Genomic DNA, 6,018 nt, shown 5'->3' on the forward strand with positions numbered 1-6,018 from the left:
ATAACTACACAAATACTTTTTTGTGGAATCTTTCATGAAATAAAAACCTGAAATTGAAAACTTTCCTTTGTATATTTAATTTAAAATTACAAACATTATTATAAATACCAGCTCACAGGGAATAGCTACTCACACACCACCTCTCACCCTCTCTTTGTCTCTTTTTTCTCATGATGGGCCATGATGGGCTCCCACATAACTCCAACCCTGCTCACCCATCCTCTTTGCTCTTGAAAATTGAAGGCTTGTGCGTAACTTTGTTGCCGTTTAATTTTCAGTTTAATTCAAATGTGAGAGTGCATTGTTGCGATTTCTTGAATGTTTTGTTAAATGTGTTCTGATTTGTGAAAACTTAAAGTTGATGCCACTGACCTGCCGCACAGTCAAGCATTCACGTCAAAGATGGTGCTTTCTGGTAACATAGTAACGCAGCGTTACTTGGATTAGTAACTCTAATATTATAACTGTTTTGGAAATAGTAATCCCTTACACTACTAGTTACTGGGAAAAGTAATAATAATATGCGTTACGTAAAACTAATAATAGTACATAACTGAGTAACACGTTACTGCCTAACACTGGTCGCAACAAATATTGTAAAATGGTGAATACTGCTGAAAAGACGAAAGACGATCAGTCAACAAAATAGGTTTTAAAAATTTTAATCACAGCAACAACCTGAGGTCCTTGAGCATACAGTCATGAATGTCTACAAAAATATTAGAGTTGGTCCAGTAGTAATGGAAAGATACACAAATACACACACACACTCATACAGGTACAAATATGACCAAATAGGCTACATGATCCCCTCCAGGCTCTGGACTGGCGGGGATGATAAAATCTTCTTAGTGCTCTTTATCATCCTTGGAAGGCACCACTGATGTGCACTCCACTTTTGGCAGAGAGTCACTTTCCCATCTTTTGATTGCAAACATTAATCACTTTACTTTAAAAGTGTTTTGTGGGTTTTTTTTCTACAGGGATACAGCAAATTGTTCAGAATTACTGTGGCAGTACTCCATTTGGCAGGTTTGTCTTTGGAATTTATCTTGTTGACATATGAATTTCTATATGTGCTGCTTTTTGCCTGTTCTCTTTAAATTAAAGACCGCTCATGATAGGCTACTGTTTGCACTAGAGGTTTAGACCAGCAAATGCTTTAATGTAATGGCTATACTCTCTTTCAGTGGATAATATATAGCACACAAACTTCACATCAGAAATTAGGGACCGCATAATGCAACGTGTTATTTGCCTTTAAATGTATACATATAAGAAATACTGTACACAGACATCACTGGCCTTAGCTTGTTTTGTCTTCAGTAGTGCAATGCATATGCCTATGTCTACCTCAAGGGTGCAGCATTTAATCATATATAAGGTGGTCATTTTTAAGACATCACCCAGTATAGATAATATTTGCTAAAGAGTGAACCCCAGCATGTCCTTTTGAACTCTACCTGTATGTTCCATTGAAATGCAGTCTGTGTAGGCAATTTTGCTTATAATTTGAGGTCATGCCTTTTTTAGCACACAATCATATTTTGTTTTGTTTTTCCCAGAAAGTATTAAATAATGGGGTTGATGAACAATGATGATAAAGAGGGGAAAAGCTTTGAAGCGGGAGAAAGTCATTTCATCAGGACATTCATGCCAATATTAGAAAAGATCAAGGGAACATTCCCTGCACGCTCTGTATCTGTTCTAATTATTTTTACCATCAATTCCGGGTCAGACTGCTGACAAAGCAGAGGGGTGATCATGGAAAATAGCTAGTGGCTCTAAACCCTAGATGACACTTCTTAGTCTTATCCATTTTTCGAGGATAATGAGGACTGACCAATTACCCAATAGAGCCACAGTAGAGTGACTGGGGTCGCAGATTACAGAAACTGTTGAAATCCCCAGTGGAAATCTGGGCTAAGAATGGAAATAAATAACGTCCTCTTTTCCTTTAACTGAAACCTCGGTGCTCTTAGGCGACAGGCACTTAACTACACTTAACGACACTTACAAGTCCACTTTTGAATAGCTAACAGTGAAGAAAAGTATCAGAGGGGGTTCTGAAGTGTTTTTGAACAGTGCCAGTCCCTCCTTTGCTACCTCAATGGCTGCTGACATTTTAAGCTCTCTACACAGGAAACCCACTCAGCTTATTGCAATTACTAGGAACGCTCCATAATGTACTACCTGGAAATCTACATCAATGATGCAGAGCTAGCATTTTATTTGTTAGTAAGTCAGCAGTAAAAGGTCAAATTTGGCACATAAGCTGGCTTAGAGGTCTGTGATTGACTGGCATTACTTCACCAGTGTCTTTGACATAACATAGTTAATACAGTGATTCAGCCTCATGTCTTCTCTCTAAAGAACTACATCAGTCACCTAATATGGCTGAGCTTGAGTTTTATGATTCAAATCCAACACATGGGAGGATTCACACCGACCTTGTTTAATTCGGTTAAAACGAACCCAAGAGCGGGTTGGTGTGAACCCCAGACTCGAACTCTGGTGTGGACCAAATAACTGCTCTCTGCTGTCAAGTGAACTCTGGATGTGTTCCTTTCTGGTGTGAACACCATTCAAAGGAATTACTGTACTATTCAATGCATTATTGTTGTCATTTAGAATATTTCATATTTCATATTTATCATTTATTGCTTTATTAACAAGTAGGTTTTCACTGTTTGCCAATTTGCCAAAAGAGGAAATGCAACAGCCAAGAACAGAAGGAGGGGAGTTTGACTGGGGCGGTACACCTGTCAAATGGAGGAGGAGCGCAGAGAGGACAGAAACCTCCCATGGAGCAGAAAGGCAAACACCAGCTTAATCTTGATTTTCTGTAGGAATAGGCCTATATACAATAAATAAGTAATATATAATAAATAAATAAAAAAGTACAATAAATATATGAGAGATACTATATAAAATACTATAAAAACAAGTATGTACAATATATAATAATAATAACAGGCTAATTATTATATGTAATATTTATTCTTAAAAGGTTAGCAACTTTCAGGCTATTGAACATTTTATGTATGTAGCATTAATTAATTAATTCAAGGAGATACATAATGGATTCTGTAAACATAAGCTGCGTTTAATCCTTTGATAGCCTATTTGCATGGGCCAACTTTAATATTTTTTGCATGTTTGGTACGTAACTGGCCCACTGTGTAGGCTATGGCAAATGCAAGCAAGTCGTGGTATGATGTGTGCCCGTCTGATGCAGAGATTCTTCATTGAGATGCTTACATCATTATTCATTATTTATTACCCGCTGTCTTACGAGACTTTAATTTAAGCGGTGCTCTAAAGTCTGCTCATGTGCGCTCCACACCAGCACCAACATGAACGGTGCTGCATGATGTATGATATCCAGGTAGAAATTTGCAGGAGTTATCATTTTAACCGTCGACTTTATGACCTGTAGGTTAACCCAACGACATTTCCACCCCTAGGCTTTTGTTTACAATTTGTGGACAGTTTGACCATTTGCCTTTGTGAACTCAAACCGGAACAGTTGGTAAATTGAAACAATGTGACATCCTCGTATTGGTTCGATTCAGGAACCGGACTTGTGAACCAGCCCTTAAACACAGTCTCTGATGTAGTTTTCAATGACTACCACTAGATGTTACCAAAGAGCCATATTTTACTGATTGTACCTTTTAACTAAGTGGGTTTTATGACAGCTTTGGGTTCTAATATTCCTAAAACTGCTCCTGGTGTGAAATCTGAACAAGACCTGCTGACTATGTATCTCACCTAATATCTATTATGGTTTTATGCATTAACTTGCATTGGCATTGATGTAAGCAATCCCACATATAATAGCACTACTGAAATCCAGGAAAATGTATACATTCTGTTGGAACAGAAAGTTTAAGCAGTGCAAGCTTAATTTTTTTCAGAGGCTAAACATTAAAACAGGGCAATATAAGTTGATATACGCTTTGCATTTCACCACCTTTAGCTTCCCTTTTTATGCAAATAATTTAAGTTTATGCCATGAGTTGTATGTTATTAACACAGCAGCACTCTTCCCAGGAGCCAGTGCTTGAACAAATGTTTAATGCATACATATTTATGATGCAATAAGATTGAATCAAACAATGTCAAATTTTGACACACTTTCTGTCGTGATACTAGCTGCATATTGCTTTGGATTTTTTATGCTGACAAACCAATTTTGTTATATTAGTATGTAGAATAAACACCTAACTGTCTATGTGGTATGGGTGTGCACATCAATGCACATCAATGTGAGTAAGTTAATTAATAGTGGATGTTTGTCTGTTGTGTTTGAATGAGTCACACTCTTAAAAACCCTATTCACAACCATTTATTCGGAGTGTCTTAACACTGAATCTATCAGCTTTCTCTTATGTCCCTGGAAAACAACTTGATTCAGTTATTGAACAACACAATCTATCATTGCGGAAGTATCAGGTCATTAAATTCTATAATTTGCAAATTCACTTCCCTGCTTCAAATGTCTACATTCTAGACAAGAAATTAAAGTAGTCTCCAATTTTGTATCTCTGTGAACTATACATTTTCCCTTCATATTTCCTGTAGTTCATTTAGGCCGTTTATCTAAAACCCAGTGTAGAGGGATCAAATTACTTAGCATTTCTAACAACCAACAGACCAGTAAATTTGTTATCTGAATCAATAATGTGTGCATCTTTACTGAACTGGGGCTGTAAAAGGCAATAATGTTAATGGATTTTAAACAGAGTTGCATATGCACAAATATTGCCAAGACAAATGTTTCAGGCAATCGTGCCACCGTGTCTCTGACATGATATTCAAGCCACAGCTGCCTGCGAAAGAAATAATGGACAGCGTGAGGAGTGAAAAACAAGAGAATACAGTGCTCAGGGTTAGCTTCAGAGTCTCTCCCTCGCTCACTCTTTGCTCCTCTTCTCAATACTATACTTGGTTACCATGGAAACACACTTGCAGCGCTTGAGTCGTGAGGCCAGACAGCTGAGATACCTCGTCTGGTAAACAGTCCTGCAATCTCAACTGAATATGTTGGGTGTGCGTGTTTGAGTTTGTCACATTATGTAGATGTCAGCCAAAGGTAATGGGTGCCAGAAAGGTGGCAGGGCCGAGGGTGGAACTGAGCTGTGCAAGCTGTGATGTTTTACTTCACTGACATTTAAGCAACAGATACGGTAAGAGCCTGTTTAATCGACTAGACTGATAACATAAGTAAGCTGACAAATGTGACCAACTGTAGTCATAGCCTAATGTTTTTTTTCAAGCACTTTCAGTCATAAAGTGAGAAAAGATAAGCAGAGAATCAGTAGGCAGTGTTATACTTCACTCTCCATTTATATTAGAAAAGTTGGACGATTTTCATGGTATACCGTGCCTCCTACACCTTCTTGTCTACATTTTTAGAGAAGTCATTTCAGGCCTATAATTATCATTATCATCGCTGGAACTTAACCAAGATTCTATTTATAAGATGGGTCTAATGATCTTTATTGTCTTTGAAGATAACCTGAAGTAATGTGTAAAACACTGCTGTGTATGCACACTGAGCTACATCATCTGCACAAAAAACTGTTACATGCAGACCAGGACAGTCCTTAATGCCAATGAAACTTTCCCAAGAGCAGGTGAGTGCATAAGCCATCTGTCATCCAGCAAACTGTAGGCAAAACACGCATACCTACATTTTAGTGTTTGGTTTATCAAAATAAAGATGCTGAAAAGTGAGAATGGGGCTAAAGCAAACAGATTTTAAAGACACTTAAAAGGCAGAGTGTCCTGTAACTGGCCTCAAAAATAAAGCCATTCAGCAATTTTAGCACTTAAACACCGGGAAAATTGGTAAGTGGAACAAAGTCATGTAATCCTTGACCCACCTAGAAGCAAGCCTCTATGGATCAAGGTAATGTCATTGAACAAGACTAACTTTTTTTTCTGCTACAGTGTACATGTCTGCTCTGTAAGTCACTTGTCCTGTGTTCACCTTAGGGGGAAAAAACTCAG

Source organism: Micropterus salmoides, unplaced genomic scaffold (assembly GCF_014851395.1).
Source record: "Micropterus salmoides isolate LMB-PRFRI ecotype aquatic unplaced genomic scaffold, ASM1485139v1 Ms_hic_scaffold_10, whole genome shotgun sequence".
Lineage (NCBI taxonomy): Eukaryota > Metazoa > Chordata > Actinopteri > Centrarchiformes > Centrarchidae > Micropterus > Micropterus salmoides.